General features: G+C 40.0%; 1 long non-coding RNA gene across 1 annotated transcript; it reads right to left on the minus strand.

The window, feature by feature from the left end:
- Nucleotides 1-93: 93 nt before the first annotated feature.
- On the minus strand, nt 94-27,364 carry LOC118492487. The gene is made up of 3 exons (XR_004893987.1): nt 27,277-27,364; nt 26,442-26,560; nt 94-138 (listed from the first exon to the last, which is right to left on the minus strand). It is a non-coding gene; the product is annotated as an uncharacterized LOC118492487 (long non-coding RNA).
- Between the last annotated feature and the right edge of the window lie 325 nt (nt 27,365-27,689).

A 27,689-nucleotide genomic window follows, 5' to 3' on the forward strand; every position in this document is an offset into this window, starting at 1 on the left:
ATACAAGATCCCAAATAACCACAAGTTTAATCAAAATAACAAACCAACATAACCAAAATTCGATACAACATATTAAACCTAACGTCTAAAGTGTGTATCTAGGCATCGTGCTACCTCTTTCATTTCATCATCATCAACCTGTAACATGTTTAAAATACAATTCAATGCAAAAGCAAAGGCGAGTATACAAGTTTGGTACATACATAGCATAAGATAAAAGTGTGAACAATTCCTCATAGCAAGCATGCGATTCAAGATAAACATTAAATATGGCATGTGTCTAACATATCAAACCAAGAAAACGCAACTTGCTCATGACATAACCAAAGTTTCAGTAGAGGCGGGTCGTTAATCCTATAGCGCTACATATGTCAAGGTTTGGCTCGTACGAAGTTAATGATAAGTTCAACACATAAGAATCACCCAAATTTAAAGTATCAAGCCATCACATATACAAGCATTGTTATAGGAATGTTCGTGTGTTTAGACAAAAGTTCATGTGTAAGTTTCAATAGGTAAACATGTTACACCCCAAAAGTGGTAAAAGTAAAAGGGGAAAAGTACGAGTATACTCACAAAGTTTGCATATGTTTTCCGATTATCCAATTGTTGACGAGTAGAGATTTAGAGTCCGAATGTATAAGGGTTCAAGTTCAAGTATGCTTAGAGTCGAGATTCGGAATAAAACAACATGAAAGTATTATATCAACATAATCATCTTCAACACATAACACTTGTATGACACTTGGTAACCACGAGGGTTATAATAATGTTTTCATGAGTTGAACACTCATAAGAATCATAACAAGGTTTAGGTTCTAGATGATGTCCTACTACTTTGACAAATGAACATAAATTCAACATCAAAGGTTCGAATGTACATAAGTATTATTTAGGTTATGAAGTATATATAAATAAGTCCTTACTACAAGTATTTCAAGCATGAGGTAGAAGATTTAATCTTCATTTAGGTACCTCAAATGTGTCATAGAAGTCATGTAGGAGGTAGGAAGAACAAGCTCCCATTTAGGCACCTCTTATGTGTTCACCACTACACTTGATGTAAAAACAAACAAGGAGGGTCTTGAACAATATTAAGACAATAATAAGAACAACTATACTATGAGAAATCATCAAATCATGTGGGGATTCTATGTTGGATAACCCAAGTTGATCCATAATCACTCCTTCATCAAGCTTGAAGCTTGAACATGACTTGTGGGTCAAAAACCCTAAACAAAACAGAAAGTATTTGAGGATTATCCTCTGATTTTGTATGTCTCAACCTTGTTTTTAAGCCTAACTAACCATAGGAGTGGTTATAAGCATAAGGACATAGGTTTGAGTGAGTTAAACTCATGTCTAGACAAAGATTAATGAAAACAAACTTAAACAGTGGACTTTGAAGCCTTTTTGCCGGAGTTCCAGGGACTTGTTTGCTGTGAAACACCCCTAGAATCAAGGCCAAGGTCAAGCCAAGCGTTCTGGAAAAAGAATGGACCAAAACGGATAAGAAATGAAGAAGTTATGCCCATTTTCGTAAAGCTTGATGAATCTGCTCGAACCTGAACTTTCAGCAACGATTTTGAGTGATTGAGAGAGTTGTGAGGGTGTTTCTAAAGTGAAAATGGCTTGGGGAAGCTTGGGTTTATATAGGGAATGAATTAGGGTTGGGTTAGATGGCATTTAATATAAGTAGTTGAGTGTTAAATAAATAAAAAAAAGAACAATTAAACACAGCTACTAGCTGCGACCGTAAAGGCTTTAAAGCCATTAAACACTTTTTTTTTGACATATTATTGGTGTATATTTAGGAGGCATGATATGCATTTATCATTTTTATAAGTAAATCGAGGTTGGATTCTAAAACAAAACAACTAAAAATTAGTCCCAAGACTTGCGATGGGACCTGTTGTCCATTTTATATTTTTTTTAACTAATATTTTTAACACTTGTTTTCTTGTTTGACTCGTGCATAAGGGATACCAAGCAACAATTATTTAACTCAATACATAAAAAAATACTTTTTTTTCTATTAGCATTTAAATATCGTACATGAGTACAGTGAATTTAGAAACATTCATATGTGATTTGTTGTTCAAAAATAAGCATATTTTATTAAGAATAATCAAGAGAAGATCTTGTTATTGTGTTATTTACATGATTTAGTATGGTTTTTAATAGATATTATTTATAACTATTATAAAATAGTCTCATTAGTCAACAACAGCTCGTGCATAACGTTACTCATTAGCAATCATTTGTTATATTCCTATAATTGATACATTTTATATGAACACAATGCATATTCTATCAAATGTAAGTGTTACAACTAAACGGCTATAGTAATTGCTACATACATATTAAAAAAAGGAATCAAATGTATGCAAATATTAAATGTTTAAGCGTGTAAAAACAAACGAATTATAATTCGTATGAAGTAGTTAGTTTTATTACGATCGAAGTCTCAGATTACAATGGTTTGAAACGAAATATGATTACAAGAATACCAGTTTTTTTTTCCGAAAATAGAAATATACGAAAACCTTTCTAATTACGGAATGTTACAAAGAGCGGGACGTTACATCACTCGCCAAGAACAACGAGACAAACGCCTTGCTGCCATCCTTGCTAAACAAGTGGCCAAGGTTGTGCCCCAGATTGTGAGTGAAATTTACGAGAACGTTAGCAAATCATCGGAGGAGTCTAGAATCGAAGCTCCTAAAGTTGCTACCAAGACTGCTTTCAGCTTCAAGCAGTTCAAGGCTTGCGGTCCAAAGGAATTCACTGGAGAAGATGGCCCAACGGCTATGTTTCAATGGTTTGATTCCATCGAAGTCACTCTGTGCCAAAGCGGTTGTCCTGAAAATCTCCGTACCCTAAACGCAACCGGCGTCTTCTAGTCCTGCGCACTAGACTGGTGGACGGCCGAACGAAACAAACGCGGGAATGATGCAGCTTATGAGCTGACCTGGGAAGAGTTGAAAGCCATCATGATGGACGAATTCTGCCCTCCTCATGAACGCCAAAAGCTCGAGGACGAGTTTTGGAACATTAAGCAGAAGGATGGAGACGACGCTGCCCTGACTGCTCATTCTAAGCAGCTCAGCATCATCTGCCCCGATCAAGTGAAGACGTCTGATATGGCAATCAACAAGTACATCCGAGCTCTACCTGACTGTGTTGCTGATTTTGTTCATGCCGTAAAGGAAGCAACGATCGAAGAAACTTATCTGCTTGCCGCCGAGATCAACGACAAGCGGGTAAAAGCTGGTTTCTGGGATAAAGCTTCCAAGTCTCTGCATCAAGCTACTACCACACCAACCACCGAAACCGCCGCCGCTCAACCGTCAAAGTCCTCACGCCGCAGGAAGAAGAACAACAACAGCAGCTCCAACAACAGGAACTGTGCTGTCACCACCACTGCTGCTCCTCTACAAGCCGTACCGGCTCAGCAACAGTCCCACCACCGTTCCGCACCAGTTACTTATGCACCGCCCGCAAAACGTGCATACACACGCCCCCACCCGGCTTGCCCAACATGTTCTTATCATCATCCGGAGGGTCTTGCCTGTCGTTTCTGCGCGCACTGCAACATGTACGGCCACTTCACTGTCAACTGCCATACTGGTCCCCGCAACACCACAGCCCCTGCCACTGCTCATCAAGCTCTGCTCCCAGCCCCGCAAGGCCATCAAGCGGCTCAGGCACCCACGATCAACGTCAGAGTCTACTTCGCATGTGGTGATCCCAACCACTTTGCGAACATGTGCCCGAACAGGGTGGTGAAACAAGAGCCCCAGCAGCAGCAGCCTCATCAGCAGCAACAGCCTCAGCAGCAGCAACAAGCAGCACACGCCAGAATGTTCAACATCAATGCGCGCCAAGCTCAGGCTGACAACAACGTGGTCAATGGTACGTTCCTTGTGAATGGTATTTATGCATCGTGTTTGTTTGATACTGGAGCCGATAATTGCTTTGTGTCGTTTAAATTCGAGAAGCTCCTTAGTCGTAAGCGCTCCTATCTCCCATCGGCATTCGATGTTGAAGTCGCCACCGGAAGAACTGTCGCCGTTAATTCTGTTCTCCGTGATTGTACTCTTGAGCTCAACAATCACATTTTCCCAATCGACCTTATTCCGATGCAACTCGGAAGTTTCGACGTCATAGTAGGCATGGACTTTCTTCGCGAAAACTATGCTGAAGTTGTATGCTTCGACAAGATGATACGATTCTCGCTCGCGAATGGTGATTTATTGTGTGTTTATGGCGAAACTGCTTCGAAAGGCCTCAAACTCATGTCATGTGTCCAAGCTAGCAAGTATCTCCGCAAGGAATGCAGAGCTTTCTTGGTTAACATTGCAGTAGCGGAGAAGGAAAAGAAAGAAATGGCGGTAGACCAGGTGCCTGTTGTTTGTGAATTCCCTCACGTGTTTCCTGATGATCTCACAGGACTCCCGCCAAGTCGTGATATCGACTTTCGTATCGACCTCATCCCTGGAGCCAACCCTTTTGCCAAAGCTCCTTACCGACTCGCACCGTCCGAAATGCGTGAACTCTCGAATCAGCTTCAGGAATTACTTGAGAAAGGCTTCATTCGCCCGAGCACCTCTCCTTGGGGCGCGCCAGTCCTTTTCGTCAAAAAGAAGGATGGGTCGTTCAGGATGTGCATCGACTACCGGGAATTGAATAAGCTAACCATCAAGAACCGCTATCCCCTGCCCCGCATCGACGATCTGTTTGATCAGCTGCAAGGTGCTATGTGTTTCTCGAAGATTGATCTACGCTCAGGCTACCACCAGCTATGTATTCAAGAGGAGGATATACCCAAAACCGCTTTTCGCACTCGTTACGGCCACTATGAGTTCGTTGTTATGTCTTTTGGTTTAACCATCGCACCCGCGGTTTTTATGGATCTGATGAATCGCGTGTGTAAGCCATATCTCGACCGTTTCGTCATCGTATTCATCGACGATGTCTTGATCTATTCCAAGTCGAAAGCCGAACACGCGCAACATCTACGTTTGGTTCTCGAGCTACTCCAGGGGAATCAACTTTATGCCAAGTTCTCCAAATGTGAATTCTGGCTAGAGGAGGTTTAGTTTCTGGGTCACATTGTCAATAGATAAGGTATTTATGTCGACCCCGTGAAGATTGAAGCAGTCAAGAGTTGGATTACGCCAAAGAACCCGTCCGAGGTCCGTTCTTTTCTCGGACTAGCGGGCTATTATCGACGATTTATCGAAGGATTCTCAAAGATCGTTGTGCACCTTACCGCTCTCACGCATAAAGACAAGCCTTTTGTTTAGGGAACCGAACAAGAGTCTGCTTTCCAAACCCTCAAGCACATGCTCTACAATGCTCCTGTTCTCACATTGCCTGACGGAAACGACGACTTCATTGTCTATTGTGATGCTTCCAACCTTGGTCTTGGTTGTGTTCTTATGCAACGGGACAAGGTTATAGCTTACGCATCTCGTCAGCTCAAAATCCACGAGAAGAACTATACAACCCATGATCTCGAGCTAGGCGCGGTTGTTTTTGCGTTAAAGATTTGGTGACACTACCTGCATGGTACCAAGTGTACGATCTTCACCGATCATAGGAGCCTACAACATATCTTTGATCAGAAAGAACTTAATATACGTCAACGCCGATGGGTAGAACTTCTCAACGATTACGACTGTGAGATTCGTTATCACCCAGGCAAAGCAAATGTCGTAGCCTACGCTCTCAGCAGACGGAGTTATTTGCTCAGCATTCGCAATACTCAAGCCCAACACGGTCTCGAAACCCTCATCCGCGAAGCCCAGCATGCCTGTTTCAATGAACGCACTCTGAAGAAGGAGAGAATCTACCACGATGGAGCTCAACTTGTGAGTAAATCCAATGGGATTTTCTATTTTCTGGACCGAAATTAGATCCCTAAGCGGACCGATTTACGAAAGATTTTGATGGAGGAAGCCCACAAATCCCGGTATTCTATTCATCCCGGTGCCGATAAGATGTACCAGGACCTTTGCTACAATTACTGGTGGCCGGGTATGAAAAGGGATATTGCTCTCTACGTAGGGAAGTGCCTGACTTGTGCAAGGGTCAAGGCTGAACATAAAAGGCCCTCTGGCTTGCTCGAACAACCACCAATCCCTATGTGGAAGTGGGAGAGTATAGCTATGGACTTCATAACAAAGCTTCCGCACACGTCATCAGGTCACGACAGCATTTGGGTTGTTGTTGACCGTTTGACCAAATCCGCCCACTTTTTGCCAATACGGGAAGACTACAAGGTAGAACGATTAGCCCGAATCTACACCGACGAGATCATTTGTAATCATGGTACACCTCGTGACATCATCTCTGACCGTGATGCTCGGTTTACCTCGCGACTGTGGGAAACATTTCAAGCGGCTCTTGGTAGTACGCTTAATCTGAGTACCGCATTCCACCCTCAAACCGACGGCCAGACTGAGAGAACGATCCTTACTCTTGAGGACATGCTCCGTTCGTGTGTCATAGATTTTGGTGGTAATTGGGATAAATACCTGCCGTTAGTCGAATTCTCGTATAACAACAGTTATCATTCTAGCATACAAATGGCACCATTCGAGTCTTTATATGGAAGAAGATGTCGATCGCCTATTGTATGGCACGAGATCGGTCACTCGCAATTAACCGGTCCCGAGCTCTTGCAAGAAACGACTGACAAAGTCCTCCAAATTCGAGACAACTTGTTGAAAGCTCGAAGTCGACAGAAAAGTTACGCCGATAGACGACGCAAGCCCCTTGAATTTGACGTTGGTGACTACGTACTCCTAAAGGTATCACCTTGGAAGGGTGTGGTCAGATTCGGCAAGAAAGGGAAACTAACGCCTCGATATGTTGGACCTTTCAAGATTCAGGAAAGGATCGGAAAAGTCGCCTACAGACTCGAACTACCAGAGGAACTTAGTAACGTCCACCCGACTTTCCACGTGTCAAACCTCCGAAAGTGCCTGGCTGAGCATGGTTTAATTGTACCCCTCGATGACCTCCAAATAAACGAAACACTACACTTCGTGGAGAAGCCCGTCGAAATCATGGATCGCCAAACCAAGCAGCTCAGACGCTCGTGCATTCCCATCGTGAAAGTCCGATGGGAAGGCAAACGAGGCGCAGAGTTCACTTGGGAACTCGAAAGCGACATGAAGACGAAGTACCCACAGTTGTTTGTTACGGCTTCGGCCTAATTTTGGGACGAAATTCCCTAAACAAGGGGAGGCTGTAACACCCCGTGTTTTGGAGTCAAAGTCAAAGTCAAGATTGAAGTCAAAGGAAGAAAAGATTGCTAGTTTCAATCTGTCTCTCCTTGCTCAATCCCTGTTTTGACTTCTTTGACGTATAGTTAGTCTAATCTATGTTTCGCGTTAGTTCTGTTATGTGGAGTAATTAATTGTAATCGCAGTAATCGATGAATATTTATTACTACGAATCGCTTTACGACTGTGAACAATAGGAAGTAACAATGCGATAAAGTCAATTAAACGCTAATCAATCTAATCTAATCAACATCACGCTCGCAACTCGAATTACGCATTTTTTGGTGATTGTTATACGTGTGTGTGTGCCTTATGTGTTACTTGTGCATGTTTAATTATGTTATGTGTGGTAATCAATTGAATCGCAATCGAATTCAATCGCAATCGAATCGCAAACGCTAAACGAATACGAAATAAGGATGATTGTATGTTGATATAGTATGATAATTAGTGGAGAAGAGATAGCGCGAGATATGAGTAGATGGGATTAAAAGTAATTTGATTAGGAAACTCTATCGCATCGCAACACTCGCAATCGAAATCGAAATAGCGAAACTCGTCGCACCGAACACTCGAACCAGGACACCGATCGATCAGGCAACCAGCCGATCGACCAGCCGTCCGCCCGGACTGCCGTCTGATCGGACAGGCTGTCTGATCGGCCAGCCCTTTCCTCTTTTGGAACTCTATAAATACCCATGTCACTTTCATTCTTTCTACTTTTGGAAACTCTCTGACCGACCAGCTCGTGCTCCACGCCTTTTCCTCGATTTCTCTCAATTCCGGTAAGATCTCGTCCTAAATCTTGTACTTTCTTGATCTACACGCACTCCTACACCATTCTATCTTTTGAATCTTAACTTCTAACCGTGAAATCACCAAGATTCAAGGTGTTCTAGGATGACGTCATCATGAGAACTTTATGTTTTGGCCTCAATCCACCAAGAACAACTTAGATCTAACCGATTTCCACATAAACAACAAAGATCTTTATAACAACCCTCGGTAAAACCGACGTCCTCATAATAATTCTGATACCCTAATATATCTCTAAATATATCTATGTGTTTTTATATGTACCCCTTATGTGAAAACCGAGCCCTCGAAATAGAGTATATTATATAAAATAAATAAAAAAACAATAATAGTTAAGTTGAGGCGGGCCGCATAGACCTCACCTCAACCTAACGCGGGCCGCGCGAGTAGTAACCAGGATTTGCTAAAACCCTAAGCCCAAGCGGGCCGCGTACATGGTGGATTAAGTCCATGCGGGCCGCGAGTGTCCGGAATTGTGGCGTGACCCGGAGCGGCCACGTGTCCAAGTCGTGTCGAACCTATTAGATGACCCGGATCAGCTAAGCCTAGGCCCTAGGCCAGGCGGGCCGCGTAGAACCAGGCCCAAACTCCACGCGGGCCGCGTGGGGACGCGATTTCACAACTATAAATAGAGGGCATCGGGCCTTCAGTCTGATCGCTCAAATCTTTTCTTTCTTTCTTAAATTCTGAAGTAGTATACACTATAGCCGGGCATTATACCCCCTAAAATAGCGAGGTTCTGCTACGATGTAAGTATTATAACCCCTGGAGACGTATTAGATACGCTGCCCGATTGATCTAGGGTTCCGTAACGGCTGTCGTGGTTCTGCCCGACGTAGTCGTTGGAATGCCGTCTCGGGGAGGGTATTACTAATGTTAAAATGGGTTATTATACTAACACACGTGCATTTGTGTAATTTATAGATTATCTCCAGGAAACCATTACGAAAAACCTAAAACAGCAATGTGAGTAATCTTCTTTTTGAAAACTGTTTTTACAAAAACCTTGAATATCTTTCCATGCGAATGACAGTTATTGAGTATTTGTAAGAATACAATTACAGTCGGTAAATTTGGGGTTTTGTATACAAAATTTGTTACCACCTGGTAAAGGAGTAACATGACCATAAGTCGGAACGACATTACCGTGTGGTGGTAATTGATATAACTTGGAAACAAATGTAATTGCGGATGCGCCCTCAATACTGTTCACTGTGAATTTTTATTTAAACCTGATTAAACTGGGATTCACTCACCAGTATTTCCCACTGACAAAATATTTTTAAAACGCGTTTCAGGTAACAATATGTGAAAGCCAAATAGAAGCCAGCTGGACAGCACTGAAGGCTTGGAAAAGTGGCAATAAAGTTACCTAAGAATAAAATGGATGTTTTTATTCAAATAAATAGGATGTATTCCTATGAAACGTGTGTATTGAAAACTTGGGTTTTTACCCATATGTTTAATGTTATAAAACATGGTGGTTTACTCTGATTAAAATATTTCCTAACTACGATCCTGATGAAAATTTCCGCTGCCAAATTGAATAAATAAATGTGATACCACCAAAACTGGTTCACGGCCGCCCGTTCCCGGGAAATAGGGATCGGGGGCTGTGACAGAAGGTGGTATCAGAGCTATGCCACTGATTCAGCCACAGAAGTGTTCTGCTGACATCAAAATTCAAAGTGTTAGGAAATAAATTATGGAAATACGTGTATAATTGTATTTCTTGCTCTGTGTTATCTGACTATTTGTTAGTTTACAGTATGAGTGACCAAGGACCTTCTGACGCCTATCGTCAACTGTCTGGTTCGCCTAGGAGCGAAGGCACCTCCTCTTCTCAGCCTGCCCTCTCAGGGTATTCTGCTGACACAGAAGAAGGAATCTTTGTGTTTAAGGCTCAGTCTGAAGAGCCATTTCCTCAGAAAAAGAGGGGATGGTTCAGTAGGGGAGCGCATGAACGTAGGAAAAGAATGAAAAAGTTGCAGGAACAGCGAGTGTTAGCCGCAGCAAAAAGAGAAACTGATGCTTATAATCAGGATATGCTCAATAGGGGTATCGCTAATATCCATATTTTAGCAACCACTGCTGCTGACCCAAACCTGGAACAAATGCTAGCACCACAACCACAAAATCCTGATCAACCCATGGAAATAGAAAACCAGATAGAAATGCCTGATTTCAACCCGGAGGAGATACCTAGGGTACCTGCACCTGATCCTTTAGACCCAAACAATTACGACCCCTGGTGGGACGATGTTAGGGACTACGTGCAACAAAACCCAATTCAGGAAAATGTGCCAATACCCAACTTAGGAGCTTACCCAGGGTTAGATCCTCAAGATCCCTACAACATTAGTGACGCATATGTTAGGGAAATTTTAGAAAATCCATACCCGTACCAAGCCCCTATGCCTCCGTATCAGGAACCCGTACCTCAGTTTCCAAACCCAGTCCTAGAACCTGCACCCCCAATGAGTGCAGAAAATGTCCAGGAACTTAGGACTTTTGGGGAGGAAATTTTAGAAAGCAGTGATCGTATGCGACAGGTGGGAGAACGCCTCGTATGGAAATACGATGAGCGTAATATGGATTTTTGGATGAATCCATATCAGTGAAGGTGATGGTAGAAACAGTAATAATAATAATAATAATAAAATAATATATGTGTGTATGTGTTAGAAAAAAAAAAAACACTACGGATGCATACTATTAGTATTGTAGCTTTACAATTCAGTCGGTACTGTAAATTTTTATTTCTATACTAGTGTGTATTGATGCATACTATATAAATAGAGTAAAAGTCGCAATGCTCGACGTTTTTGGGTAAACGTGCGTGTTATGTGATTGGATATATTCAAATATTAATTGTGATATTAATATTTGGTAAATGTCTAAAATTCAGATGGCCGACGCGGGAAATCAAGAAAATCTGAATAACGATAACCAGAGTAACATTAACGTGGTTAATGAGAATTCGGACAATAATAATAACGGAAACCAAATGGATAATAGTGCCGTTCAGCATATTGTGGCACAAGGAATTATAGATGCGATGCCATTTATTATTCAAACAGTTCAGGAAGCGAATAATAAAAGTAAGCATAGCAGTAAGCGACCAACTGAACCAGAAAACAGCGTAAACAATGGACCCATACTTCAAGCGCCCATTCCCAAAAGAAGAAGAACCATGCCACATGGTTGTTCTTACAAAGAATTCTGGTCCTGCAAACCAATAGAATTCTCGGGCAATGAAGGACCCATTGCAGCTTTACGCTGGATAGAGAAAACTGAGGCAGTTCTGAAAATAAGCAAGTGTGCTGAAGAAGATAAAATAATGTTTGCTTCAAATCTGTTTAAAAATGCAGCCTTAGAATGGTGGAACACTATCCTCCAATCCAGAGGAAGTGATAGGATTTATAATATGGAATGGGAAGAATTCAAGAACATGGTAGAAAGGAAATTCTGCCCTCCCAATGAAAAAGAACAGATAGCAAATAAGTTTCTGAATCTAAGAATGACCGGGGTAGATAGTAAGGGTTACACTACCACATTCTTTGAATATGCTAGGATAGTACCTACCCTTGCATCACCTGAACCGGTATTAATCTCCCGTTACATCTGGGGATTAATTGGAGAAATTAGACATGTAGTCAAGGCCGCTAGACCCCAAACCATAGAGGAAGCTGTAGAACTAGCCAATACCTTGACAGATGAGTTAATCCGTACTAGAGAAGAAGACCAGAGGAGAAACCTAACCCAAAGGCTTACTCAAGAATTCCGTTCTGGGAATTCCAATCGTAGGAATGTAGGTTCTACCTCTGCACCATACTGTAAGGCCTGCAAAAAGAAGCATTCTGGAAGATGCTCTACTTACTGTAATTTCTGCAAAGCACCAGGACATAAAGAGGAGACATGCAGAAGAAAACCAACTAATGGGATGTGCTTCAATTGTGGAGAAAAAGGTCATATCAAGCCAAACTGCCCAAAAGTGACCCCAGCTGCAAATAACAAGAACCCTAGAAATGCTAGAGCATTTGTTTTGACTGCAGACGAAGCCAAGATGATCCCAGACGTCATTGCTGGTACGTTTTTAGTTAATGATATTTTTGCTAAAGTATTATTTGACTCTGGTGCCAACCAAAGTTTTATTAATACTTCATTTTGCAAACTCCTAAATCAATCATTAACTAAACTACCACAAAAATGTCTAGTGGAAACCGCAAATGGAGAAACTGTTAGGATTTCTGAAATCTTGCAAGGGGCAAGAATAGAAATTTTAAATCAAAAATTTATGGCAAACCTTTACCCAATGAATCTGGTTGGATTTGATGTAGTATTAGGAATGGATTGGTTAATAGCCAATAAAGCCAGTATTTTATGTGATCAAAAGACAATTCAATTAAAATCACCAAGAGGTGAAAAGATCTCAATTAAAGGAGATAGACCATTTAGATCCACTAAATTTATCTCTGTGATGAAAACTGCAAGTTATATAAGAAAAGGATCTATAGTGTATTTGATTTCTATAATCACTAACACTAAAGGAAAAGAAGTAAAAGATATCCCAGTGGTATCCCAATTTTCAGACGTCTTTCCAGAAGAATTGCCAGGACTACCGCCAGACAGGGAAGTTGAATTCAGAATTCATCTGTTACCAGGAACAGCACCGATTGCCAAAGCACCTTACCGTTTGGCACCCGCAGAAATGCAAGAACTGAAGAAACAATTAGACGAATTGTTGGAAAAAGGATTCATACAGCCAAGCTCATCGCCATGGGGAGCGCCGATTTTATTTGTTAAAAAGAAGGACGGATCAATGCGTATGTGCATTGACTACCGCGAATTGAACAAAGTCACGATTAAGAATCGGTACCCATTACCAAGGATCGATGATTTGTTTGATCAACTTCAAGGAGCTCGATTTTTCTCTAAAATCGATTTAAGATCAGGATATCATCAATTAAAGGTACAGGAAGAGGATATTCCTAAAACCGCATTCAGAACAAGGTATGGTCATTATGAATTTACTGTCATGCCATTTGGTTTAACCAATGCCCCAGCCGCATTTATGGACATGATGAACCGAATATGTAAGCCATATTTGGATAAATTCATAATTGTCTTTATAGATGATATTCTCATTTATTCTAAAAGTAGAGAAGAGCATGCTAAGCACTTGCATTTACTTTTAAGTTTATTGAGAAAAGAGAAGCTTTATGCTAAGTTTTCAAAGTGTGAATTTTGGTTAGAATAGGTACAATTTCTCGGACATTTAGTGAATCATGAAGGAATTCATGTAGATCCAACGAAAATCGAAGCAATTACCAAATGGAAAAACCCAGAATCACCAACTGAAGTTAGAAGTTTCTTAGGATTGGCCGGTTATTATAGAAGATTTATTCGAGATTTTTCTAGAATAGCCATTCCTTTGACTAAGTTAACCTGTAAATCTGTTAAGTTTGAATGGGGACCAAAACAAGAAGAAGCTTTTAGAATCCTTAAGCAAAGATTAACCCATGCACCCATACTAGCATTACCAGAAGGAACTGAAGACTTTGTAGTCTTTTGTGACGCTTCTAAATTAGGTTATGGATGCGTATTAATGCAACGCCAAAAGGTTATAGCTTATGCATCTAGACAGCTTAAGAGTCATGAAGGAAATTATTCAACCCATGATTTGGAATTAGGAGCTATAATTTTTGCCCTTAAGATTTGGAGACATTATCTTTATGGTAGTAAGTTTACCATATTCACAGATCATAAGAGTTTAAGATATGTCTTCGGGCAAAAAGAATTGAATATGAGACAAAGACGCTGGATGGAATTGCTTAGTGATTATGATTGTGATATCCAGTATCATGCAGGAAAAGCAAATGTGGTGGCTGATGCTTTAAGTCGAAAATATCACGAAAAGCCAAAAAGGGTACATTCTCTTAAATTAAATCTACAAGTAGATTTAAACAATCAAATTAGAAAAGCACAAGAAACAGTAATCAAGGAGGATACTGAAAAGTTAAAGGGAATGATTAAGGAATTAGAACAAGGAACGGATGGAATTTGGAGGTTCCATAAAAAGAGAATGTGGATACCTAAATTAGGAAATTTACGTCACCGTATATTAGAAGAAGCCCATAAGTCTAAATATACGATGCACCCAGGAAGTGATAAAATGTACCAGGATTTAAGGAAAAATTTCTGGTGGATAGGAATGAAAAAGGATGTAGCAGCTTATGTTTCTAAATGTTTAACTTGCTCACAAGTTAAAGCTGAACATCAGAAACCCTCAGGTTTGTTACAGCAATTAGAAATACCAGTTTGGAAATGGGAATTGATAACAATGGATTTTGTTACTAAATTACCCAAAACAAGAAAAGGTAACGATACAATCTGGGTGATTGTAGATAGGTTAACCAAATCAGCTCATTTCTTACCAATGAAAGAAACTTTTAGTATGGAACAATTAGCCAAATTATATGTAAATGAAATCGTTTCATTACATGGCATTCCTTTATCAATTGTTTCTGATAGAGATAGCCGTTTTACTTCTCATTTTTGGTCAAGTTTCCAAAGAGCAATGGGAACCAGGCTAAATCTAAGCACCGCGTATCATCCTCAAACAGACGGACAAAGTGAAAGGACAATTCAGACAATGGAAGACATGCTTAGAGCTTGTGTAATTGATTTTGGAGGTAATTGGGATGAACACTTACCTTTGATAGAATTTTCTTATAATAACAGTTATCACACAAGTATCAATGCTGCACCATTCGAAGCACTTTATGGAAGAAAATGCAGAACCCCAGTCTGTTGGGCAGAAATTGGGGAAAAACAATTATCTGGACCTGAGATAGTACAAGAAACAACTGACAAAATTATTCAAGTCAAGGAACGACTGAAAACTGCACGTGATCGCCAGAAGAGCTACGCTGACAACAGGCGTAAACCCTTAGAATTTCAAGTAGGAGACAGAGTATTATTGAAAGTCTCTCCCTGGAAAGGAGTGGTAAGATTTATCAAAAGAGGAAAGCTAAGTCCCAGGTATATTGGACCTTTTAAAATCATCAGAAGAATAGGACCTGTAGCCTATCAGCTACGACTGCCAGAGGAAATGGCAGGAATACATGATGTGTTTCATGTATCTAATCTTAAAAAGTGTCTAGCCGACGAATCACTCATAGTACCTCTTAAGGATATAAAGGTTAATGAACACCTCAAGTTTGTAGAAAAGCCTTTGCAAATTGAAGATAGGAAAATTAAGAATCTCAAGCATAAAAGACTAGTTTTGGTCAAAGTGAGATGGGACTCCAAAAGAGGACCCGAGTATACATGGGAGCTTGAGTCAGAAATGAAAAAGAAATATCCACACTTGTTCCAGTAGATCTCGAGGACGAGCTCTAAAACAAGGTGGGGAGAATATAACAACCCTCGGTAAAACCGACGTCCTCATAATAATTCTGATACCCTAATATATCTCTAAATATATCTATGTGTTTTTATATGTACCCCTTATGTGAAAACCGAGCCCTCGAAATAGAGTATATTATATAAAATAAATAAAAAAACAATAATAGTTAAGTTGAGGCGGGCCGCATAGACCTCACCTCAACCTAACGCGGGCCGCGCGAGTAGTAACCAGGATTTGCTAAAACCCTAAGCCCAAGCGGGCCGCGTACATGGTGGATTAAGTCCATGCGGGCCGCGAGTGTCCGGAATTGTGGCGTGACCCGGAGCGGCCACGTGTCCAAGTCGTGTCGAACCTATTAGATGACCCGGATCAGCTAAGCCTAGGCCCTAGGCCAGGCGGGCCGCGTAGAACCAGGCCCAAACTCCACGCGGGCCGCGTGGGGACGCGATTTCACAACTATAAATAGAGGGCATCGGGCCTTCAGTCTGATCGCTCAAATCTTTTCTTTCTTTCTTAAATTCTGAAGTAGTATACACTATAGCCGGGCATTATACCCCCTAAAATAGCGAGGTTCTGCTACGATGTAAGTATTATAACCCCTGGAGACGTATTAGATACGCTGCCCGATTGATCTAGGGTTCCGTAACGGCTGTCGTGGTTCTGCCCGACGTAGTCGTTGGAATGCCGTCTCGGGGAGGGTATTACTAATGTTAAAATGGGTTATTATACTAACACACGTGCATTTGTGTAATTTATAGATTATCTCCAGGAAACCATTACGAAAAACCTAAAACAGCAATGTGAGTAATCTTCTTTTTGAAAACTGTTTTTACAAAAACCTTGAATATCTTTCCATGCGAATGACAGTTATTGAGTATTTGTAAGAATACAATTACAGTCGGTAAATTTGGGGTTTTGTATACAAAATTTGTTACCACCTGGTAAAGGAGTAACATGACCATAAGTCGGAACGACATTACCGTGTGGTGGTAATTGATATAACTTGGAAACAAATGTAATTGCGGATGCGCCCTCAATACTGTTCACTGTGAATTTTTATTTAAACCTGATTAAACTGGGATTCACTCACCAGTATTTCCCACTGACAAAATATTTTTAAAACGCGTTTCAGGTAACAATATGTGAAAGCCAAATAGAAGCCAGCTGGACAGCACTGAAGGCTTGGAAAAGTGGCAATAAAGTTACCTAAGAATAAAATGGATGTTTTTATTCAAATAAATAGGATGTATTCCTATGAAACGTGTGTATTGAAAACTTGGGTTTTTACCCATATGTTTAATGTTATAAAACATGGTGGTTTACTCTGATTAAAATATTTCCTAACTACGATCCTGATGAAAATTTCCGCTGCCAAATTGAATAAATAAATGTGATACCACCAAAACTGGTTCACGGCCGCCCGTTCCCGGGAAATAGGGATCGGGGGCTGTGACAGAAGGTGGTATCAGAGCTATGCCACTGATTCAGCCACAGAAGTGTTCTGCTGACATCAAAATTCAAAGTGTTAGGAAATAAATTATGGAAATACGTGTATAATTGTATTTCTTGCTCTGTGTTATCTGACTATTTGTTAGTTTACAGTATGAGTGACCAAGGACCTTCTGACGCCTATCGTCAACTGTCTGGTTCGCCTAGGAGCGAAGGCACCTCCTCTTCTCAGCCTGCCCTCTCAGGGTATTCTGCTGACACAGAAGAAGGAATCTTTGTGTTTAAGGCTCAGTCTGAAGAGCCATTTCCTCAGAAAAAGAGGGGATGGTTCAGTAGGGGAGCGCATGAACGTAGGAAAAGAATGAAAAAGTTGCAGGAACAGCGAGTGTTAGCCGCAGCAAAAAGAGAAACTGATGCTTATAATCAGGATATGCTCAATAGGGGTATCGCTAATATCCATATTTTAGCAACCACTGCTGCTGACCCAAACCTGGAACAAATGCTAGCACCACAACCACAAAATCCTGATCAACCCATGGAAATAGAAAACCAGATAGAAATGCCTGATTTCAACCCGGAGGAGATACCTAGGGTACCTGCACCTGATCCTTTAGACCCAAACAATTACGACCCCTGGTGGGACGATGTTAGGGACTACGTGCAACAAAACCCAATTCAGGAAAATGTGCCAATACCCAACTTAGGAGCTTACCCAGGGTTAGATCCTCAAGATCCCTACAACATTAGTGACGCATATGTTAGGGAAATTTTAGAAAATCCATACCCGTACCAAGCCCCTATGCCTCCGTATCAGGAACCCGTACCTCAGTTTCCAAACCCAGTCCTAGAACCTGCACCCCCAATGAGTGCAGAAAATGTCCAGGAACTTAGGACTTTTGGGGAGGAAATTTTAGAAAGCAGTGATCGTATGCGACAGGTGGGAGAACGCCTCGTATGGAAATACGATGAGCGTAATATGGATTTTTGGATGAATCCATATCAGTGAAGGTGATGGTAGAAACAGTAATAATAATAATAATAATAAAATAATATATGTGTGTATGTGTTAGAAAAAAAAAAAACACTACGGATGCATACTATTAGTATTGTAGCTTTACAATTCAGTCGGTACTGTAAATTTTTATTTCTATACTAGTGTGTATTGATGCATACTATATAAATAGAGTAAAAGTCGCAATGCTCGACGTTTTTGGGTAAACGTGCGTGTTATGTGATTGGATATATTCAAATATTAATTGTGATATTAATATTTGGTAAATGTCTAAAATTCAGATGGCCGACGCGGGAAATCAAGAAAATCTGAATAACGATAACCAGAGTAACATTAACGTGGTTAATGAGAATTCGGACAATAATAATAACGGAAACCAAATGGATAATAGTGCCGTTCAGCATATTGTGGCACAAGGAATTATAGATGCGATGCCATTTATTATTCAAACAGTTCAGGAAGCGAATAATAAAAGTAAGCATAGCAGTAAGCGACCAACTGAACCAGAAAACAGCGTAAACAATGGACCCATACTTCAAGCGCCCATTCCCAAAAGAAGAAGAACCATGCCACATGGTTGTTCTTACAAAGAATTCTGGTCCTGCAAACCAATAGAATTCTCGGGCAATGAAGGACCCATTGCAGCTTTACGCTGGATAGAGAAAACTGAGGCAGTTCTGAAAATAAGCAAGTGTGCTGAAGAAGATAAAATAATGTTTGCTTCAAATCTGTTTAAAAATGCAGCCTTAGAATGGTGGAACACTATCCTCCAATCCAGAGGAAGTGATAGGATTTATAATATGGAATGGGAAGAATTCAAGAACATGGTAGAAAGGAAATTCTGCCCTCCCAATGAAAAAGAACAGATAGCAAATAAGTTTCTGAATCTAAGAATGACCGGGGTAGATAGTAAGGGTTACACTACCACATTCTTTGAATATGCTAGGATAGTACCTACCCTTGCATCACCTGAACCGGTATTAATCTCCCGTTACATCTGGGGATTAATTGGAGAAATTAGACATGTAGTCAAGGCCGCTAGACCCCAAACCATAGAGGAAGCTGTAGAACTAGCCAATACCTTGACAGATGAGTTAATCCGTACTAGAGAAGAAGACCAGAGGAGAAACCTAACCCAAAGGCTTACTCAAGAATTCCGTTCTGGGAATTCCAATCGTAGGAATGTAGGTTCTACCTCTGCACCATACTGTAAGGCCTGCAAAAAGAAGCATTCTGGAAGATGCTCTACTTACTGTAATTTCTGCAAAGCACCAGGACATAAAGAGGAGACATGCAGAAGAAAACCAACTAATGGGATGTGCTTCAATTGTGGAGAAAAAGGTCATATCAAGCCAAACTGCCCAAAAGTGACCCCAGCTGCAAATAACAAGAACCCTAGAAATGCTAGAGCATTTGTTTTGACTGCAGACGAAGCCAAGATGATCCCAGACGTCATTGCTGGTACGTTTTTAGTTAATGATATTTTTGCTAAAGTATTATTTGACTCTGGTGCCAACCAAAGTTTTATTAATACTTCATTTTGCAAACTCCTAAATCAATCATTAACTAAACTACCACAAAAATGTCTAGTGGAAACCGCAAATGGAGAAACTGTTAGGATTTCTGAAATCTTGCAAGGGGCAAGAATAGAAATTTTAAATCAAAAATTTATGGCAAACCTTTACCCAATGAATCTGGTTGGATTTGATGTAGTATTAGGAATGGATTGGTTAATAGCCAATAAAGCCAGTATTTTATGTGATCAAAAGACAATTCAATTAAAATCACCAAGAGGTGAAAAGATCTCAATTAAAGGAGATAGACCATTTAGATCCACTAAATTTATCTCTGTGATGAAAACTGCAAGTTATATAAGAAAAGGATCTATAGTGTATTTGATTTCTATAATCACTAACACTAAAGGAAAAGAAGTAAAAGATATCCCAGTGGTATCCCAATTTTCAGACGTCTTTCCAGAAGAATTGCCAGGACTACCGCCAGACAGGGAAGTTGAATTCAGAATTCATCTGTTACCAGGAACAGCACCGATTGCCAAAGCACCTTACCGTTTGGCACCCGCAGAAATGCAAGAACTGAAGAAACAATTAGACGAATTGTTGGAAAAAGGATTCATACAGCCAAGCTCATCGCCATGGGGAGCGCCGATTTTATTTGTTAAAAAGAAGGACGGATCAATGCGTATGTGCATTGACTACCGCGAATTGAACAAAGTCACGATTAAGAATCGGTACCCATTACCAAGGATCGATGATTTGTTTGATCAACTTCAAGGAGCTCGATTTTTCTCTAAAATCGATTTAAGATCAGGATATCATCAATTAAAGGTACAGGAAGAGGATATTCCTAAAACCGCATTCAGAACAAGGTATGGTCATTATGAATTTACTGTCATGCCATTTGGTTTAACCAATGCCCCAGCCGCATTTATGGACATGATGAACCGAATATGTAAGCCATATTTGGATAAATTCATAATTGTCTTTATAGATGATATTCTCATTTATTCTAAAAGTAGAGAAGAGCATGCTAAGCACTTGCATTTACTTTTAAGTTTATTGAGAAAAGAGAAGCTTTATGCTAAGTTTTCAAAGTGTGAATTTTGGTTAGAATAGGTACAATTTCTCGGACATTTAGTGAATCATGAAGGAATTCATGTAGATCCAACGAAAATCGAAGCAATTACCAAATGGAAAAACCCAGAATCACCAACTGAAGTTAGAAGTTTCTTAGGATTGGCCGGTTATTATAGAAGATTTATTCGAGATTTTTCTAGAATAGCCATTCCTTTGACTAAGTTAACCTGTAAATCTGTTAAGTTTGAATGGGGACCAAAACAAGAAGAAGCTTTTAGAATCCTTAAGCAAAGATTAACCCATGCACCCATACTAGCATTACCAGAAGGAACTGAAGACTTTGTAGTCTTTTGTGACGCTTCTAAATTAGGTTATGGATGCGTATTAATGCAACGCCAAAAGGTTATAGCTTATGCATCTAGACAGCTTAAGAGTCATGAAGGAAATTATTCAACCCATGATTTGGAATTAGGAGCTATAATTTTTGCCCTTAAGATTTGGAGACATTATCTTTATGGTAGTAAGTTTACCATATTCACAGATCATAAGAGTTTAAGATATGTCTTCGGGCAAAAAGAATTGAATATGAGACAAAGACGCTGGATGGAATTGCTTAGTGATTATGATTGTGATATCCAGTATCATGCAGGAAAAGCAAATGTGGTGGCTGATGCTTTAAGTCGAAAATATCACGAAAAGCCAAAAAGGGTACATTCTCTTAAATTAAATCTACAAGTAGATTTAAACAATCAAATTAGAAAAGCACAAGAAACAGTAATCAAGGAGGATACTGAAAAGTTAAAGGGAATGATTAAGGAATTAGAACAAGGAACGGATGGAATTTGGAGGTTCCATAAAAAGAGAATGTGGATACCTAAATTAGGAAATTTACGTCACCGTATATTAGAAGAAGCCCATAAGTCTAAATATACGATGCACCCAGGAAGTGATAAAATGTACCAGGATTTAAGGAAAAATTTCTGGTGGATAGGAATGAAAAAGGATGTAGCAGCTTATGTTTCTAAATGTTTAACTTGCTCACAAGTTAAAGCTGAACATCAGAAACCCTCAGGTTTGTTACAGCAATTAGAAATACCAGTTTGGAAATGGGAATTGATAACAATGGATTTTGTTACTAAATTACCCAAAACAAGAAAAGGTAACGATACAATCTGGGTGATTGTAGATAGGTTAACCAAATCAGCTCATTTCTTACCAATGAAAGAAACTTTTAGTATGGAACAATTAGCCAAATTATATGTAAATGAAATCGTTTCATTACATGGCATTCCTTTATCAATTGTTTCTGATAGAGATAGCCGTTTTACTTCTCATTTTTGGTCAAGTTTCCAAAGAGCAATGGGAACCAGGCTAAATCTAAGCACCGCGTATCATCCTCAAACAGACGGACAAAGTGAAAGGACAATTCAGACAATGGAAGACATGCTTAGAGCTTGTGTAATTGATTTTGGAGGTAATTGGGATGAACACTTACCTTTGATAGAATTTTCTTATAATAACAGTTATCACACAAGTATCAATGCTGCACCATTCGAAGCACTTTATGGAAGAAAATGCAGAACCCCAGTCTGTTGGGCAGAAATTGGGGAAAAACAATTATCTGGACCTGAGATAGTACAAGAAACAACTGACAAAATTATTCAAGTCAAGGAACGACTGAAAACTGCACGTGATCGCCAGAAGAGCTACGCTGACAACAGGCGTAAACCCTTAGAATTTCAAGTAGGAGACAGAGTATTATTGAAAGTCTCTCCCTGGAAAGGAGTGGTAAGATTTATCAAAAGAGGAAAGCTAAGTCCCAGGTATATTGGACCTTTTAAAATCATCAGAAGAATAGGACCTGTAGCCTATCAGCTACGACTGCCAGAGGAAATGGCAGGAATACATGATGTGTTTCATGTATCTAATCTTAAAAAGTGTCTAGCCGACGAATCACTCATAGTACCTCTTAAGGATATAAAGGTTAATGAACACCTCAAGTTTGTAGAAAAGCCTTTGCAAATTGAAGATAGGAAAATTAAGAATCTCAAGCATAAAAGACTAGTTTTGGTCAAAGTGAGATGGGACTCCAAAAGAGGACCCGAGTATACATGGGAGCTTGAGTCAGAAATGAAAAAGAAATATCCACACTTGTTCCAGTAGATCTCGAGGACGAGCTCTAAAACAAGGTGGGGAGAATATAACAACCCTCGGTAAAACCGACGTCCTCATAATAATTCTGATACCCTAATATATCTCTAAATATATCTATGTGTTTTTATATGTACCCCTTATGTGAAAACCGAGCCCTCGAAATAGAGTATATTATATAAAATAAATAAAAAAACAATAATAGTTAAGTTGAGGCGGGCCGCATAGACCTCACCTCAACCTAACGCGGGCCGCGCGAGTAGTAACCAGGATTTGCTAAAACCCTAAGCCCAAGCGGGCCGCGTACATGGTGGATTAAGTCCATGCGGGCCGCGAGTGTCCGGAATTGTGGCGTGACCCGGAGCGGCCACGTGTCCAAGTCGTGTCGAACCTATTAGATGACCCGGATCAGCTAAGCCTAGGCCCTAGGCCAGGCGGGCCGCGTAGAACCAGGCCCAAACTCCACGCGGGCCGCGTGGGGACGCGATTTCACAACTATAAATAGAGGGCATCGGGCCTTCAGTCTGATCGCTCAAATCTTTTCTTTCTTTCTTAAATTCTGAAGTAGTATACACTATAGCCGGGCATTATACCCCCTAAAATAGCGAGGTTCTGCTACGATGTAAGTATTATAACCCCTGGAGACGTATTAGATACGCTGCCCGATTGATCTAGGGTTCCGTAACGGCTGTCGTGGTTCTGCCCGACGTAGTCGTTGGAATGCCGTCTCGGGGAGGGTATTACTAATGTTAAAATGGGTTATTATACTAACACACGTGCATTTGTGTAATTTATAGATTATCTCCAGGAAACCATTACGAAAAACCTAAAACAGCAATGTGAGTAATCTTCTTTTTGAAAACTGTTTTTACAAAAACCTTGAATATCTTTCCATGCGAATGACAGTTATTGAGTATTTGTAAGAATACAATTACAGTCGGTAAATTTGGGGTTTTGTATACAAAATTTGTTACCACCTGGTAAAGGAGTAACATGACCATAAGTCGGAACGACATTACCGTGTGGTGGTAATTGATATAACTTGGAAACAAATGTAATTGCGGATGCGCCCTCAATACTGTTCACTGTGAATTTTTATTTAAACCTGATTAAACTGGGATTCACTCACCAGTATTTCCCACTGACAAAATATTTTTAAAACGCGTTTCAGGTAACAATATGTGAAAGCCAAATAGAAGCCAGCTGGACAGCACTGAAGGCTTGGAAAAGTGGCAATAAAGTTACCTAAGAATAAAATGGATGTTTTTATTCAAATAAATAGGATGTATTCCTATGAAACGTGTGTATTGAAAACTTGGGTTTTTACCCATATGTTTAATGTTATAAAACATGGTGGTTTACTCTGATTAAAATATTTCCTAACTACGATCCTGATGAAAATTTCCGCTGCCAAATTGAATAAATAAATGTGATACCACCAAAACTGGTTCACGGCCGCCCGTTCCCGGGAAATAGGGATCGGGGGCTGTGACAATCTTTCATAGATCTAAACATATTCACGGTGAAAAGGATTGAGAGAACGTTTTCCAACCCTCTTTCAACTCTTTTACACTCAATGCACTCAAAAACCGATATAAACGGAGCTTGTACCGACTTCCTACTCATTCTTGTGGTTGTGTTGGTCCAAGATTCGGATCCCATCGACGAGGGTTACCGATTACGGGTTAAACCTGGAACACCGTCTTGAACAGTTAACTGACCGGATTTGGGTGATTTCTGTCCGACCAGGAATACCAAGTATTGACGAGGTTTCTGTTGCTTAACACGTTATCAATAACATCTCGATAAAATGACAAACAACCAAAACAACCAAGTGTAAGACGAACAGGACGACCAGGACGGGGTGCCGTCCGATCGGACTGCTGTCCGTACGGACAGTCACCCGAACGACCGGTCAGCCGAACGGCTTGCACCATGGGACCCACACTTCACCACTTTTGCCAAACTATGAAGTTGAGTGTTGAACGAATCGCTGTCCGATCGGACTACCACCCGATCGAACTGCCGTCCGTACCATGAAACACCTAAGCTTCCACACTTAAACAATTTTCAACATGTTCAATGCACTAGGAATGCCACCCGATCGAACTGCTGTCCGATCGAGTGACATCCTGCTGAGAACTTGTTCTCGCTGAAGTGCCCAGCCGAACGGGTTGCCGGCCGATCGAACGACCGTCCGATCGACCGACCTAAAAGGCAGAGGTACTTCAATATTTTCAAAATACTACAACAAAAACTTTAAAAGTCAAACCATCATACACAAACACATCCTTCCCAAAGGAAGAAACAATCCACCCGAACGGCCATCCGACCGGACTGTCACTCGCACGATCAGCTGTCCGATCGGACTACCATCCGATCGACCAGTTGTTCGACCCACCAACACTTGTTCTCGTTTTACGCGACACTTATCGTTATGCTATCGAACTATTCAGGCTAACCTTACTGTCAAGCGCTCCCTTCAATCCATCAACCGCTGTGAGTATACTCGATCCCTTTTTGCTTTATGCACTTTTGGGTGTTACATACGTTACTTATAAGAAATCACATCGAACACAATACACAATACTTTAAACGCTAACCGTTACCGCATGTTATACGTGACTTAATGAATGCTTGTTTGTTATGTTTACACATGGAATGTTGTCTACCTGCCTTAACGACGATAGTACTATAGTTTGGACTCAACACCCGTTCACACGGGGGTTGTTAAGGACAATTACTTGCATGGATTACAGTGGTGATCATGTATTGCGAACTGCCTTGGGCAGTCAACCCGCAGTCATTGGTATCGATAGGTTCATGTCGATAACTAACATGCTTCGTTTTCCTCTGTGTACGTACTGGTTATGCTAAACTATTTCGAACTCTATATGCTATTATCAAACTTGTATACTCGCCTTTACACTATGTGTATTGACTTTATTTTAACGTATGTGACAGGTGTTTAGGATGCTTATCTGCTAGGAAAGCGAGGCTAGAATAAGGTCCTAGAGGCCAACAAATAGTTGTCTGTACAAATGAAATCTGAGTTGTCGGAACAGAACTATTTGCCTAGATTTTGTCTGTAATAATTGTACTATCTTTTATGACATGGTATGGGACATGTTGCTTTAAGTAATTGATAAATATAATTGTTATGGAAACTTCTGGACAATCTGTTTCGTTCAGTGCCACGCCCCGATGTTTCCGCCATCGGTTGAGGTGTGACATTTGCAAACATCAAGTACGTTTTTTGTACTTTTTGAAGATAAAATATTCACTTTGCAATCTAGTGTCAACGTAAAGGATGATTTTTGTAATTTACTCTATAAAAAATACAAGAGTTAATTGCCAAAATCGTCCCTGAGGTTTGGGCATGTTTGCCATTTTCGTCCAAAATGACTTTTTTGTACCAAATAGCCCCCATGTTTGTAACTTTTTGCCATTTTCATCCAAATGCCTAACTGGGTTAGAAACAGCTGTTTGATGAGCTTTTTTTCTTTTTCTTTTTTTTTAAATTTCACAAGTACAGGGCCTGAAAATGTAATTTTTTTTTAAACTCTAACTTTATATAACATTGCAAATTACATAATATTGCAAACTATTTTGATCATGTAAACAGTATGATTACCTATCATTGCCTAATTTGCTATGAATATGATCAACAAGGCAAGAAACATGAAGCAATGTGAAAAAGGGTAAGAAATCACCTGCCATTTGTTGCACTCATAAACCAGATGCTTTTTAGCAGCAATTTTGTCACTTGATAGTCTAGCATGAAGCAACCCTAATTTGTTCATGAGTTCTCCGGCAAGGAGGACATTTCGACCTGCCAGAATAGGGTAACTTGATGAAATAGATTAAAAATTGTCATTTATGCATTAATATATGATCAGAAAATGCAATCCGCGTGACCCAAGGGTGGACTTGTAGAGTAATTAGCCGTAGCACGGGCTATGGCTCAACTTTGTATCGGTAGTGTAAAAATTATTTTTTTTCCCAGTTTTTATACAAAGGACATCTCTAAACAACTACGAGGACACCTCTAAAAATAGTGTAAGCCCAAACTGCAATTGTAAATAATAAGCCTAAATGAGTTTATTAAAGCCTAATTATGAAGAGTAAGCATTCATTAATGAAGATTGTATATAATAAGCCCATCCAGTTGTTATTAAAGCCCAGTTATAATGTTATACGTTAGCCCAACCAAATCAGTTTATATGCTATAAAAAAAGAGGAGGACAAATCTATTAGATATCTGTTTTACTTTATTTATTTATTGTCGTTTTGTTTTCTAATATTATATGATTACACGATGAATTTTTTTGATACCACTGAGTTAATATTCTAGTTCCGCCACTGGTGTGACCCTTTTGACACATTTGACCCATTTCCCTTTTAATCATATCTTCTGGTTTTACCCGTTAAGGATAAACCATAACCTAAATCGACTAAATCATAAGCAAACTGAGTCTGAACCACATCTACAAATTTTAAAAGCTTTTGCAGCTAAAGTGTAAATACTTTGTTCTTTAAATCTTATACCTGATTATCTGCCAAATTAACATGAACAAGGTTATTAGATCTCATCTTGTTAGCTGGTTTATGTAGTATCCCAACCTGCACAACAAACAACAACGAATAAATGCAATTATACATGATAATCAACAAATTAAAAACACAATTGTATCATCTAAAAACATGAATACAACAAAGTGCCATACTTACCAGATTCTGTTTCAATAACAAATCATTATTTTAGTATTCAAACTACAAATCACAAGCAAAAATACCCAAAACAATGAGGCACTGTACTTGTGAAATTTCAAAAATAAACCCTCATCAAACGGTTGTTTCTAACCCAGTTAGGCATTTGAACGAATATGGCAAAAAGTTACAAACCTGGTGGGCTATTTGGTAAAAAAAGTCATTTTAGACGAAAATGACAAACATGCCAA

This window comes from Helianthus annuus, chromosome 5 (assembly GCF_002127325.2).
Source record: "Helianthus annuus cultivar XRQ/B chromosome 5, HanXRQr2.0-SUNRISE, whole genome shotgun sequence".
Lineage (NCBI taxonomy): Eukaryota > Viridiplantae > Streptophyta > Magnoliopsida > Asterales > Asteraceae > Helianthus > Helianthus annuus.